This window comes from Sarcophilus harrisii, chromosome 5, assembly GCF_902635505.1.
Source record: "Sarcophilus harrisii chromosome 5, mSarHar1.11, whole genome shotgun sequence".
Classification (NCBI taxonomy): Eukaryota; Metazoa; Chordata; class Mammalia; order Dasyuromorphia; family Dasyuridae; genus Sarcophilus; species Sarcophilus harrisii.
This window is the reverse complement of record NC_045430.1, coordinates 142,766,338-142,782,621: the sequence shown is the minus strand read 5'-3', so window position 1 is coordinate 142,782,621 and position 16,284 is coordinate 142,766,338.

Genomic DNA, 16,284 nt, shown 5'->3' with positions numbered 1-16,284 from the left:
TCTGCTAAAAAGTTATTAGAAATAATCCACAACTTTAGCAAAGTTGCTGGTTATAAAATAAACCCACATAAGTCATCAGCATTCTTATATATCACTAACAAAATCCAACAGTCAGAGTTACAAAGAGAAATTCCATTTAAAGTAACTACTGATAATATAAAATATTTAGGAATCTATCTGCCAAGGGAAAATCAGAAACTTTATGAGCAAAATTACAGACCACTTTTCACACAAATTAAGTCTGATCTAACCAATTGAAAAATATTAAATGCTCTTGGATAGGGCGAGCAAATATAATGAAGATGACAATATTACCTAAACTAATCTATTTATTTAGCGCTATACCAATCAGACCAAAAACTATTTTAATGACCTAGAAAAATAACAACAAAGTTCATATGGAAAACAAAAGGTCAAGAATTTCAAGGGAATTAATGAAAAAAAATCAAATGATGGTGGCTTAGCTGTACCAGATCTAAAACTATACTATAGAGCAGCAGTTACCAAAACTATTTGGTATTGGCTAAGGAATAGATTAGTTGATCAGTGGAATAGATTAGGTTCAAGGGATAAAACAGTCAACAAATATAGCAACCTAGTCTTTGACAAACCCAAAGATCCCAGCTTTTGGGATAAGAACTTACTGTTTGATAAAATTGCTGGGAAAATTGGAAACTAATATGGCAGAAACTAGGCATTGATCCATACTTAACGCCGTACACCAAGAGAAGCTCAAAATGGGTTCATGACCTAGGCATAAAGAATGAAATTATTAATAAATTAGAGGAACATAGGATAGTTTACCTCTCAGACCTGTGGAAGGGGAAGGTTTTTATGACCAAAGCAGAACTAGAGATCATTACTGATCACAAAATACAAAATTTCGATTATACCAAACTGAAAAGTTTTTGTACAAACAAAACTAATGCAGACAAATTTAGAAGGGAAGCAATAAACTGGGAAAATATTTTTACAGTCAAAGGTTCTGATAAAGGCCTCATTTCCAAAATATATAGAGAATTAACTCTAATTTATAAAAATCAAGCCATTCTCTAATTGAAAATGGTCAAGGATATGAACAGACAATTCTCAGATGAAGAAATTGAAACTATTTCTAGTCATATGAAAAGATGTCTCTAGTCATTATTAATCAGAGAAATGCAAATTAAGACAACTCTAAGATACCACTACACACCTGTCAGATTGGCTAAGATGACAGGAAAAATAATGATGATTGTTGAGGGGATGGGAAAACTGGGACATTGATTCATTGTTGGTGGAGTTGTGAACGAATCCAACCATTTTGGAGAGTAGTTTGAACTATGCTCAAAAAGTTATCAAACTGTGCATACCCTTTGATCCAGCAGTGTTACTACTGGGATTATATCCCAAAGAGATTATAAAGAAGGGAAAGGGACCTGTATGTGCACGAATGTTTGTGGCAGCCCTTTTGTAGTGGCTAGAAACTGAAACTGAATGGATGTCCATCAGTTGGAGAATGGCTGAATAAATTGTGGTATATGAAAATTATGGAATATTACTGTTCTGTAAGAAATGACCAACAGGATGATTTCAGAAAGGCCTGGAGAGACTTACACGAACTGATGCTAAGTGAAATGAGCAGGACCAGGAGATCATTATATACTTCAACAACAATACTAGATGATGACCAGTTCTGATGGATCAGGCCATCCTCAGCAACGAGATCAACCAAATCATTTCTAATGGAGCAGTAATGAACTGAATTAGCTATACCCAGAAAAGGAACTCTGGGAGATGACTAAAAACCATTACATTGAATTCCCAATCCCTATATTTATGCACACCTGCATCTTTGATTTCCTTCACAAGCTAATTGTACAATAATTCAGAGTCTGATTCTTTTTGTACAGCAAAATTATGTTTTGGTCATGTATACTTATTGTGTATCTAAGTTATATTTTAATATATTTAACATCTACTGGTCATCCTGCCATTTAGGGAGGGGTGTGGGGGAGTAAGAGGTGAAAAATTGGAACAAGAGGTTTGGCAATTGTTAATGCTGTAAAATTACCCATGTATATATCCTGTAAATAAAAGGCTATTAAATTAAAAAAAAAATAAATAAGATCAAGTAAAAGCAAAGATAGATCTAATTAAAAGATATAAGGAATTAAAACATATTTTACTAAAGGGTATCATGGATAATGAAGCAATATCAATACTAAACACATATGCATCAAGTGATATTGGATCCAAATTCCTAGAGGAGAAGTTAATAGTGGTGCAAGAAGAAATAGACAGCAAAACTATACTACTGGGGGATCTCAACCTTGCTCTCTCAGAACTAGATAAATCGAACCATAAAATAAATAGAAAGAAGTTAAGAAGTTAAAAACATGCTGCAAAAGTTAGGTATGATAAATCTTTGTAGAAAATTGAATGAAGATAGAAAGTAGTTTACTTTTTTTCTCAGCAGTTCATGGAACTTAAACAAGAATTGACCATGTGTTGGGTCATAAAAACCTCAAAATCAAATGCAGAAAGGCAGAAATAGTAAATGAATTTTTATCAGGTTATGATGCAATAAAAATCACATGCAATACAAGTCCAGGATAAAATAGACCAAAAGTTAATTGGAAGTTAAATAATCTAATCCTAAAGAATGAATGGATGAAACGGCAAATCATAGACACAATCAATAATTTCACCAAGAGAATGACAGTAATGAGACAACATACCAAAATTTGTGGGATACAGCCAAAGTGGTTATAAGGGGAAATTTTATATCTCCAGCTAGTTACTTCCATAAAATAGAGAAAAAGAAGATCAGTGAATTTGGGCTTACAACTAAAAAAGCTAGAAAAAGAATAAATTAAAACCCCCAATTAAATACCAAAAATTTGAAATTATGAAAACAAAAGGAGAAATTAATAAAATTGAAAATTACAAAAGTTTTGAGTTAATAAATAAAAGTGATTTGGTTTATGAAAAAACCAACACAAGAGGTAAACCTTTAGTTAATTGATTAGGAAAAGGAAAGAAGAAAATCAAAGTGTTAGTTTCAAAAGTGAAAAGGGAGAACTTTCTACCAATGAAGAGGAAATTAGAGCAATAATTAGGAATTATTTTGCCCAACTATGCCAATAAATTTAATAATCTAAATTTTGTACAAACAAAACTAATGCAAACAATATCAGAAGGGAAGCAATAAATTGGGAAATCATTTTTACATTTAAAGGTTCTGAGAAAGGCCTCATTTCTAAACTATATAGTTAATTGACTCAAATTTATAAGAATCTAAGCCATTCTCGAATTGATAAATAGTCAAAAGATATAAACAGACAATTTTCAGATGAAGAAATTAAAACTATTTCTAATCATATGAGAAGGTGCTCTAAATCACTATTAATCAGAGAAATGCAAATTAACACCACTCTGAGATACCACTATATACCTCTCAGATTGTCTAAGATGACAGGAAAAGATAAGGACAAATGTTGGAGGGGACATGTGAAAAGTGGGACACTAATATATTGTTGGTGGAATTGTGAATGGATCCAGCCATTCTGAAGAGTAATTTGGAACTATGTTCAAAAAGTTAACAATTGTGCACACCCTTTGACCCAACAGTATTTCTATTCAGCCTATATCACAAAGAGATCTTAAAGGAAGGAAAGGGACCCACATGTGCAAAAATGTTTGTGGCAGCCCTTTTTGTAGTGGCAAGAAACTGGAAACTGAGTGGTTGCCCATCAATTGGAGAGTGTCTTAATAAGTTATAGCATATGAATGTTATGGAATATTATTGTTCTATAACATGATCAGGAGGATGATTTTAGAGAGGCCTGGAGAGACTTACATGAACTGATGCTAAGTGAAATGAGCAGAATCAGGAGGTTTTACAACTTCAATATTATACAACATCAATGATTGATGATGATGAATGTGACTCTTTCCAACAATGAGATAATTGATGCCAGTTCCAATGGTCTAGTGATGAAGAGAACCATCTACCCCCCAGAGAGTATTGTAGGAATTGTATTTGGATCATATATAACATTCTCACTCTTTTTTGTTGTTGTTCATCTTCTTACTCATTTACTTTCTTTTTCTTTTTTGATCTTATTTCTCTTGTGCAGCAAGAGAATTGTGTAAGTATGTTTATACACATTGGATTTAATATATATATTTTAATATGTTTAACATATTTTGAATTGCTTGCCAACTAGGGGAGGGGGTGGGGAAAAAAGGAAAAAATCTTAAACACAAGGTTATGCAAGGGTCATTGTTGTCAAATTATCTGTACATATATTTGAAAATAAAAAATAAAAAGCTTTATAGAAAAAAAATAATTATTCAAAATTTAAAAAGAAACATTTTTCTTTTTCTTTTTTGCTTTTTTTATGCTTCTCTTGAGTACTGTATGTGAATAACAAATTTTCTGTTCAGATCGGGTCTTTTCATCAGAAATAAATGAAATTCACCTGTTTCTTTTTTCCTAAAAGGTAATGCTTAATTTTGCTGTGTAGTTGATTCTAAACTTCAATTCAAATTCCTTTGCCTTTCAGAATATCAGATTCCAGGCTTTTCAATTCTTTAAAGTGGAAAATGCTAGGTCCTGGGTAATCCTGATTGTGGCTCTTCCATAATTAGATTGTTTCTTTCTAGCTGCTTGCAATATCTTCTCCTTGACCTAATAATTCTGATATTTTGCTATGATATTCCTTGAAGGTTTCATTTTGGGGTCTTAGGGGGTTATTGGTGAATTCTTTAAATGGCTATTTTATCCTCTAGTTCTGAGGTAGTCCAAAAATTCTTATGTTGTCTCTCTTGGACCTATTTTGCTGGTCACTTGCCTTTCCAATTAGGTATTTTATATTTTCTTCTTTTTTTTCATATTTTTGCTTCTATTTGAGTGATTCTTGATGTCTCATTCAGTCTTTTGCTTCCATTACTTCCTTCCATTCTAATTTTTAGTAAATTATTTTTTGCAGTTAGCTTTTTTATCTCCTTTTACATTTGGCCATTTGAAATTTTAAATGAATAGTTTTGTTTATTGGATTTTTACCATTTAGTAATTATTTTTTCAAAGAATTATTTTCTTTTTTCCATTTTGTCAAATCTATTATGTAAAAGGATATATGCTGTTTTCCATTTCACTAAATCTATTTTTAAGAACTTTTCTTCAAATAATTTGTGTTTTTTTTTCCAAACTCTCCTACAAAGTTCTCATTTCTTTCCCCCCATTTTTCTTCAGTCTTTTAAGTTCTTTTTTTGAATTTTTCTAAGAGAATCTTGTGAGATGGAGACCAACTTATGTCTTTGAAGGTTCATATGAAGAATGTTTTGACTTTAGTGGACTCAAGATTTGAAGTCTGTTCTTCTCTATCTCAGTAAAAGCTCTTTTTTGCTCATTTTTAAAGGAAATCTGCTCTTAGAACAAAGGGAGATTTTCCCAAGCTTCCTCTCCAAGTGATAGTGGCTTCACACTGCACTGGGAGACTGTGCTGGATGGGTATGGTCAAATCGCATAATATTCTGGCATTCAGGAGCACATAATTTGCCTTTTGTAGTTGTGTTGGATTTCTCACAGTTAGTTTCTTGATCCACTGGCTTCTGAACAAGGACAAAGTAGCCAACACTGATATATTTTGGCTAAGATTCTCCCAATAAATTCCCAGTGTATGAAAGCCTCTCTACCCTGGATTTTTTCCCTGTGCCTGCACTCAGTTGCTTTTTCTCCTCCAACTGTGCTGATTGAAACAAAACTTTTCTGAAGTTCTCCCCAAATAGCTTCACCTGGAAATTTCTTAGAAGAGCTCAAATAAAGTGTACTCTCTGCCATCATGGCTCTACCCTCTCCCCCACTTTTTCCTAACCACTATAGGAGCACTCATTCTGTGTGAATTCTCCATAAAATAGACTTTTGTGCAAGTGTACATTTGGCATTTAAACAATGGTGCTAGCCCAACAGAATTGCACTATCTGCAGTAAAAATTGAATAATTGGCAGTTTAAATGTTTTAAAAAGTATTTCAATAATTTATAGAATCTTCCTAATTCAAATAGAAGTCATTCAGGTTTTTTTTTTTTTTTTTCATGGTGCTGGTATACTGTTTAAGTTTCACAGGCATATGATATTTAGCTCAGCACAATGGCTCTATACAGTTTCAGTTTGATAAGTAGTCAAATACCTCTTTTCTCCCAAAATTTCTTTCAGAGACTTCCAAACACTGAGCTAGCTTTGTGCCAACTTTATTATTGATGTGTATATCCCAGGAAAGTGTACTGACATAGCAAGTGAACTTAGCCACAGAATTTAAAACTTCTCCATTTGCTATAACCAGTAGTTCTCCATGTGGATGATGTGGTGCTGGCAGATGGAATAACTCTCTTTTCATGGTATTAATTGATAAACCAAAATTACCACAAGCTACAGAGAATTGAACCATACTTTGTTACATGTCAGCTTTTGAGGCTGCACTGAGTTCACAATCATCTGTAAACAAAAAAGTCAAATACCAGTACTTCTTTCACTTTAGTTTTGGCTTGTAGCCTTTTCGAGTTGAAGAATTTACCATCAGTATGATAGCTGAATTTGATGTTATGTTTGTCCTTATTGATGGCATTTGGTAATATGGATGAAAATATCATGCTAAAAACTCTAGGAGCAAATAGGAGACTCATTCCACTCCATTGGTGAATGGGAAAGCTTGAGAGCACTATTAATTGTCCAGGATCTGGGCAAACATACCATCATGAAATTGATATATTATACCAATGAACTTCTCTGAGTAACTAAACTCTCACCTGCTGAATCAAGAAGCTTTAACATGCAGGGTGGTCATATTTCAATAAATTGTTTTGACACATGGGATAAACCACATTGAGGGGAACCAAGGGGTTCCTACTGTGAATTAGGTCAATGTTTATCCTAACTACATGAGGGACAAATGATGAGAGTTGTAAGATATAAGTGATGAAAATATTGCCTTAAAAAACAGAATTAAGTAAATGGAGAAAATATTACTAATAACAATAATTTCTAAAAATTTGAATTGAGGAAGTGAAAGCTCTCTTGACTCCACAAGACATCAAGAAACAATGAAATATATTACAACATATTTAAAATATAAAAAAGAAACAATGAAATAAAATCCAAAGTGGGAAAAACAGACTTTAGATCTTGCTTTTAGAAGGAAGGAAAGGAAAGGAAAAGAAAAGAGAAGAGAGGAGAGGAAAGGAAAGGAGAGGAAAAGAGATAAGAGGAGAAGAGAGGAGAGGAGGAAGAGAGAGAAAGAAAGAAAAAGGAAAAAAGAAATAAAGAAGAAATCCAACCATTGGTTAATTTGATTTTTTTTAAATGAAGAAAATGAAAAGGATACCCTACCAATAAAGACTAAATTAAACTTATTAGAAGTTATTTTGACTTATTTTTTTGCCAATAAAACTGATTATCTTGGTGAAATTGATGATATTTACAAAAATATAAACTGCCCAGAATAGCAGAAGGCAAAAATGATTACCTAAATAATGTTATCTTAGGAAAATAAATTAAAAGAACCATAAATGAATTCCCTATGGAAAAAAAATGCTCAGACCCAGATAATTTGCAAATGAATTCTTCCAAATATTTAAGGAACAATGAACCTCATAGAGTATTGAGTTTGGTAACATTGTTTCTTTTTTCTTTATTTGAAAAAGAAAAGCAACAAGGAAAGAAATTCTACCAACTACTTTTATGACAAAAATATGTTTTAATACCTAAATCAATTAGAGCAGGGACAGAGAAAGGAAACTATAGACCAATTTCATTAATGAATATTAATACAAAATTTTAAAATAAAATACTAACAAATAAATCACAATATATTACAAAAATCACATAGTATGACTAGGTAGGATTTTTTTAAAATCCGGAATGCAGGACTGGTTCAATATTAGAAAAGCTATCAGTATGATCTACCACATCAATAATAAAAAATAACAACTCCATGATTATATCAATAGACACAGAAAAAGTGTGCCTACATATTTTGGAAACTGAAGGGATGTCCATCAATTAGGGAATGGCTGAATACCCTGTGGCATATGATTATAATAGAATATTATTGTTCTAAGGGAAATGGTGAGCAGGATGCTCTTAGAAAAGCTTGAAAAGTCCTCCATGAACTCAAGCAAAGTGAAATGTTCTATGTACAAAGTAAAAGCAATGTTCTGAGATAATCAGCTGTGAAAGATTTTGCTATTTTCAGCAATACTGTGATCCCCTAGTATTCTGAAGGACTTAGGATGAAAAATTCTATCCATACCAAGAGAAAGAACTGATTGGTCTCAAAACAGATTGAAACATACCCTTTTTTAATTTTAATTTTCTTGAAAAGAAATTTTTTGGAGATTCATGTTTTCTTTTCTTTTACAACATGACTTTTAAGGAAATGTGTTGCATAATTTCACATGTGCTTTCTTAATGGGGATGGGCCGGAAGGGAAGGAAAAGAGAGATTCTGGAACTCAAAGTTCCCCTACTCCAAGGATAAAGTTCAATAAGCCTGATTTTCTTTTTTTTTTCCCTTAGGGTAAATAAAATATTTTTTATTTGATTCTTTCTAAAGTGACAATGCTTTGGAGGAACAAGATAAATGTAAACTTATGAGGAAGATATATCACAAGAAAATGCAATTTAAGCATTTATAATTTTTAATAGCTTTTTATTGACAGAACATATGCATGGGTAATTTTTCAACATTGTCCCTTGCAATCACTTCTGTTCCAACTTTTCCTTAGAAAAATAGATAGTATATATGTATATATTTAATAAGTAGATATTTATATGTACTTATAAGTAGATATTTAATGCATATTTGTTGAATTTAATGTTATGCAGGGTATACCTGTCTTTGGAAGCACTCAAATTAAAGAACCATCTTTTGAAGTAATTTGAAAGTTGAAATGTATAATCATTGAAAATAATGATAAACATTTGGGGTCATTTCTCTTAAAATATCAAATGCACTATGATATGGATTCTTTAACATTTTTAATAACTTTTTACCAAACAACAATGGGTAAAACTAATGTAATTAGAGAATCAGCCTCTAAATGTGATAAGTTAAACTAATTATCAATAAATTAGAAGTTAATTCTCTTTAAAAAAAAATTAGAGCATTATAATGAGTGATTATAGAATAGGGAAAACTAGAAAATTGATTAATGGAAGATAATTTTAGATTACCAAATTACACCAAATGCTACAATAATATTTCCAGGTAAAGATCAGCCTGACCAACCATACCCTGAAACATTTAATCCTTTCCACTGTTTAGCCTTTTTCTGTCTGGCAGAAGACCTTTATTGTCATAGGTCTCTGTCTCCCTACTCAGGAGTAGTGTCCCTGATTGTTAACCCTCCATATGACCTTAAGATAAGATCTGAGATTCCCCAAACTCCCCAACACCCTGTCACTGAAACTTAAAAAAAATATTTTTTTTCTTTGGTGCTGCTTGACCTAAGGTATATTTGTGGGCTATCTGAGAGTACCAAATTTTCTAGTTGTAAGTCTATCTCATTGAATAAGCTTAAGAATCCAGTATTGGGGTAAGCACTGAGAAGTCATGGTTTCAATCTCCCTGCAGAAGTTTTGATTGAATTGTTTTTTCATTGTTTATCAAGTTCCAAGCAGTACAAATAGAAATTCATTGACTAAAGGAGAGGTTAGAATCCTGCTCTACACTCTAGGGAGTAGTAAAATGTTTTCCTGCTGCATCTTGCATATTTTCTCCTTTAAAAAAAGAAGAAAAAGGAATCTTCAGGGTATTACTGAGCAACAGCATTCAGAGATCCTGCCAAGAACAAATTGTTATGTAGTTGCTGTACTCATTGCCTACTAAGCTGTTGTTATTCATCTTAATTTGGCAAAATATGCATGCTTAGCCAAAAAGAGTACTTCCTTAGTTAATAAGAAATATGACAGGCTAATAATTCTTCGAAGGCTATTCTGGAATTTTATTTTCATTTTGAATAAATCCTAGAGTTCCTGATTAAGCTGTCATTAAGTCCTATAAAGTGCAATATATTCCATACCAGGATTGAAATGATCCCTATTTTAAAAGAAGAATGAGAAAGAGAAGGTTTAGTGAATTGATGATTCATTGCTTTGACATTATATGGGTCCTAAAAAGCTTAATGAAATATGGTGTGTGGTAAGAAGAGACAGAGACAGAGACAGAGAGACATAGAGAGAAAGGGGGGTGAAAGGGGGAATATGTGAGTCTATCTTTATAAATGTGTGTTTTTGAGACATGAAAATCTGGAATCAAATTTCACATCTGATTGTATGATTCTAGACAAGTTATTTAACATCAGTGCTCTAGGGAACTCTCTTGCAGCAAAAGTACTGACAAGTACTGGTGGGAGTTCTTTAGACCAAAGAAGCCATAAGTTTAATGTCTGTCCTTTGAAACTGGTTTCTTATCTCTTTCGACAACATCGTTTTTCTCCTAATTGTCTTTTCCCTCTTCAAATCTCTCAAATCTCATTCAATTCTTATTTTACTGAGAAAATGGATTCTATTTAATATGAGCTTCTGGATCCCCCTTTTTCTTCATCTTGAAAATCTTAAATATGACCCTCCCTTCTTTCTTTCTTTTTATCTACTCTTTGATAACTAAGTGGTCTTTCTTTTTTCCAAGGCCAATCTGTGTATCCTTCCCTCGATCCCTTCAAACTCTTGTGTGCCAAAGCTTATTTTCTTTTCTAATTTTTCATCCTTTTTAAATTATGTACTGGCTTTCATGCTATCGACTACTTCTTAGTTATTCTTTTCTCTTTGGCTTTTCATGATACAACTTTCTCTTGCTTCTCCCACCTAACTGTTTCTCAATTTTATGTCTGCTTCATCACTTATATGATGCCTTTTAACTATGGGTATTCCTAAAAAATTGTCATAGCCTTTCTGTATTTCTCTATATTTCATGCTGACTTCATCACCATGAATTCAATTATTATCACTTTGATTACTTTCAGATCCATATATTCACCCCCATTATCCTATCATCTCATGAACAAATTTGATGTTTCAAGTTGCCTATTTTTATTTTATTAAAACTTTTATTTTTCAAAACATATGCATGGATAATTCTGCAACATTAGTCCTTGCAAAACCTTGTGTTCTAGTCCTCCCCTTCTCCCACCCCCTCCCCTAGATGGCAAGTAGTACAATCTATGTTAAACATGGTACAAATATATGTTAAATCCAACATATGCACACATATTTATACAATTATCTTGCTGTATAAGAAAAATCAAATCAAACCAAAAAAAAAAAAAATGATGAAGAAAATAAAATGCAAGCAAACAACAAAATGAGTGAGAATGCTATGTTGGGAACCTCACTCAATTCTCACAGTCTTCTCTCTGGGTGTAGATGGCTTTTTTCATCACAAGACTATTGGAACTGGTCTGAATCATCTCATTATGGGAGAGAGCCACCTACGTCAGAATTGATCCTCATCAATCTTGGTTTTGCCATGTACAATGATCTCTTGGTTCTGCTCATTTCAATTAGCATCAGTTCATGCAAGTCTCTCCAGGCTTCTCTGAAATCATCCTGCTTATCATTTCTTATAGAACAACTCTATAGCATTCATATACCATAACTTATTCAGCCATTCTCTAACTGATGGGCATCCACTCAGCATCCAGTTTCTTGCCACTACAAAAAAAGGACTGCCACAAATATTTTTTACATATGGATCCCTTTCCCTCCTTTAAGATCTCTTTGGTATATAAGCCCAGTAGAAACACATTGCTTATGCCCTTCCTTTCACAATATCCAGTATTTAGCTACTTTGCAAATTATACTACTTAGGAGAATTTAACAAAGTTTATGTAAAGGTTTCAACAACTCATAGTTACGTAGGAGCCAAAATATATTTAAGTAGACTTTATTTTAATCATAAGTACCATTAAATGAAATTAGTCTGAATATCCTTGTGATTCCTCTTTTTCCATCAGATCAATATTTACTTGCAGCCTCCAGTAATTTGATGATCAGAGTTTTTCCATCTCTAGTACTGTTAATGAAATCAAACTCCAATATATGAAATTATTTTAGAAATTAATGTTTTAGCTTGTTTGGTAGAGAGAGAGCTTGAAAGAAGAAGTGGCTCTATCAGGTTTTGAAAGGTTTGCATTTTAGAAAATTTTTCATAAAGATATCACTTACTGGTCACAATTGAATCACATGATGAGAACCCAAAATACAAGTTTTGGTAGACCCAAAAAAGACATGGATATAAGGAACTAAAGCAATAATGTTTTGGATAGATTTGGGAACCCAAATTCCTTGTAGTCTTCTTTAGCATTCCTAGAGAGTTTGTGAAGACCAAGTTAACACCCTGGATACCTTAGAATCAGCTGGAGTCAGGATAAGCAAAAGTCCTTAGTCTTTATTCTTAGTGTTTAGGGGTAAGAGTGAATTGGATGGACGCAGGATCTCCAGGACCTTTCCTCTTTGTCTCCCACCCCGAAGTGACTCTGGCTAGTCTTACTCCACTCCCTAACCCCTCCTACAATTCTCTGTATACACCAATTATCAAGCCAGCACTGAATAGTGGGAAGGGCCATTTTCCAAGTATATGCTTATAAAGTATCGTCCAATTGGTAATTAGCCTTAAGTGCTCGGTTGTCCGACCTCAGTGCATTAGCTCAAGAGTTTCAGGCATTTACAAGAGTTAATGAGGTCAGAATGATGTTCTGCATATAAACAATTTCTAAACACAGATTGTTAGGTTCAAGCAGTTTAATAAGTGATAAGTAATAATCCACTCCTGTCTTTTGGGCTTAAAACCCAACATTCTCATATTACTGAAAGCATTATTTGAGAATCAGAAAACTGGGTTAAGATTTCAAAAGTAATTTATTAAAATAATTTGAATTATTGCTTATATTTTCCTTGTTATTAATCTTATATAAGGCTTGTATAATCCACCTAAGGGGAGGTAAGAGTCAGATTGGTGACAAAGTTTTTTTCCAATGTCTCATAGTCAAAAGGATTGACCTGAGTAAGTCTCAGGGATTGGCTGTCAGGGATCTTAAATTAATACTAGGAAACAAGTATAGTGTTATCAAGAGTATGGTAGAAAATCATAATCTTTTGTTTTATTTTAATGTCATAAAAGTTGAACAAACTGAGTTATGTAGATTTATAATCTCTTATAGCCCTTAAGGATACATACTTTATTAGATAGGCACCATAGATAAACTAAGAGAGGTTACAGATTAGACTAAATTCTGGATATTCACAATGAAATGATTTGAAAGGGGAATTTTTCATATCATTAATGTAACCAAGTATCTTATTCTCAGTGAAATCCTTCCTTATTCAGTTAGCTATGGTAGCTGACAAATGCATAAGTCACTTCAGGAAGCTCACATTTCCCTTTGTCTTCTACTTGATTAAAGTTAAACATTTAACATTATTATTTCATCAGTCAAGTTTTGGTAAGATGAGATTAATAAAAACAGAAATGAGACTTTCATTTAACTAAAAAAATTCAGGACAAATAGCTCTGATCCCATAACAATTAGTAAAATGAAGTTGAGCATACTCTTCTTGGCAGACATAAACACAATGAAATTAAAAAATCCATGACAGTGCAATAAATATCATCAATATTAAATAACACCAAATTTCCTTGTGCCTGGTAACCCACTCCAAATCTCCGTTGAATCAGAAATTACATTTTTGAATCCCAACCAAATATGAAAGTCATCTATTCCCTGAAAACATCTTTTCTTCAAAATTATGGAGTAGAACTTATTCTCAAGCCAGCTCTAATATGGATTCCTCCTAGTAGATCCATTTCTTTGGCTCCAAGCCACTTGCAGAGATTTCCTATTTAATATTTCCAAAATCTTCCAGTAACAAAATTCAATACAATTCAGTACAATTAAATGTAGTTTTCCACTAATCAGTTCATGTGGTGAAAAGCAGCTCAAACCTTATGGAGTTAATCTTATTAATGGCAGAACCATAGGGATATTGTTAGGAATCTAAAATTCACCAAAAAAAATATGAGAATTTTAGTTTTTACATATTGTTCTTTCTATGTTTACCTAAATCATAGATCTGATATGCATAATTACATCAATAGGTTGAATGAAGAATATTTTGAAAAAAAAATCCATGAAAAATTGATTTGTAAGAGGAAACCTATATTTCTTAATATTATCAGACAAACCTCAAAATTCAGGAGGGGGGTTTAAAATGATTTAAAATTTTCTTTACAACCAAGCCATTCTCCAATTGATAAATGGTCAAAGGATATGAACAGACAATTTTCAGATGATGAAATTGAAACTATTACCACTCATATGAAAGTGTTCCAAATCACTATTAATCAGAGAAATGCAAATTAAGACAACTCTGAGATACCACTACACACCTGTCAGATTGGCTAAGATGACAGGAAAAAATAACGACGAATGTTGGAGGGGATGTGGGAAAACTGGGACACTGATGCATTGTTGGTGGAGTTGTGAACGAATCCAACCATTCTGGAGAGCAATTTGAAATTATGCCCAAAAAGTTATCAAACTGTGCATACCCTTTGATCCAGCAGTGCTACTACTGGGCTTATACCCCAAGGACATACTAAAGAAGGGACAGGGACCTGTATGTACCAAAATGTTTGTGGCAGCCCTGTTTGTAGTGGCTAGAAATTGGAAAATGAATGGATGCTCTTCAATTGGAGAATGGTTGGGTAAATTGTGGTATATGAATGTTATGGAATATTATTGTTCTGTAAGAAATGACCAGCAGGATGAATACAGAGAGGCTTGGAGAGAATTACATGAACTGATGCTAAGTGAAATGAGCAGAACCAGGATATCATTATACACTTCAACAACGATACTGTATGAAGATGTATTCTGGTGGAAATGGATTTCTTTGACAAAGAGACCTAATTCAGTTTTAATTGATCAATGATGGACAGAAGCAGCTACACCCAAAGAAAGAACACTGGGAAATTAACCCTAATGCATTTTTGTTTTTTTTCCCCTGGTTATTTTTACCTTCTGAATCCAATTCTTCCTGTGCAACAAGAGAACTGTTTGGTTCTGCACACATATATTGTATCTAGGATATACTGTGTCATATTCAACATATATAGGATTGCTTGCCATCTAGGGGAGGGGGTGGAGGGAGAGAGGGGAAAAATTGGAACAGAAGTGGGTGCAAGGGATAATGTTGTAAAAAATTATCCTGGCATGGGTTAAAAGTTATTATAATAAAAAAATACAAAATAAATAAAATAAAATTTTCTTTACAATTATTGATTCATTTTTAAAGTCTCTAATCATTTTTAAGAAATTATTATTAGATCATTGACTCAAGCCCTGTACTTTCCATTACAAAGATTTGGAAGTACGCATATATGTGTATATGTATATATACACACACATACATGTTTGTATCCAGTACACACACACACACACACACACATATATATATATATATATATATATATATGGATATATACAGATGCATATCCTGGTTCTTATAAGAAAATTTTAATTTTGTTGCATTTTCAAATTGAAGTTGACTACTCCACTAAAATCTGAGAATATTTATATATTTATCTTTCACTTCTTTTGAGGATATATATTATCCTCATAACATCCTGAAAAATATGAAATAATTTAAGGATCTAGCAAGGATTTGCTTTAAGAATTGGTGTTCATGATGGGCATGACCCTCTTCAACAATAAAGATGAATCAAATCAGTTCCAATAGAGCAGTAATGAACTGAACAAGCTACACCCAGGAAAGAACTCTAGGAGATGACTATGAACCACTACATAGAATTCCCAATCCCTCTATTTTTATCTCCCTGCATTTTTGATTTCCTTCACAGACTAATTGTGCACTATTTCAAAGTCCAACACTTTTTTATACAGCAAATTAACTGTTTGGACATGTATACATATATTGTATTTAATTTATACTTTAACATATTTAACATGTATTGGTCAACCTGCCATCTGGGGGAAGGGGTGGGGAGAAGGGGTGGGGAGAAGGAGGGAAAAAGTTGGAACAAAAGGATTTGCAACTGTCAATGCTGAAAAATTACCTATGCATATATCTTGTAAATAAAAAGCTATAATTAAAAAAAATAAAAATACCAAAAAAAAAAAGAAGAAGAAGAAGAAGAAGAAGAATTGTTGTTCATCATTGGAAGACCTTCTATTAGCAAGCCTGAGAACTAATTTAACTGGATTAGGATATGGAGTTGAACACA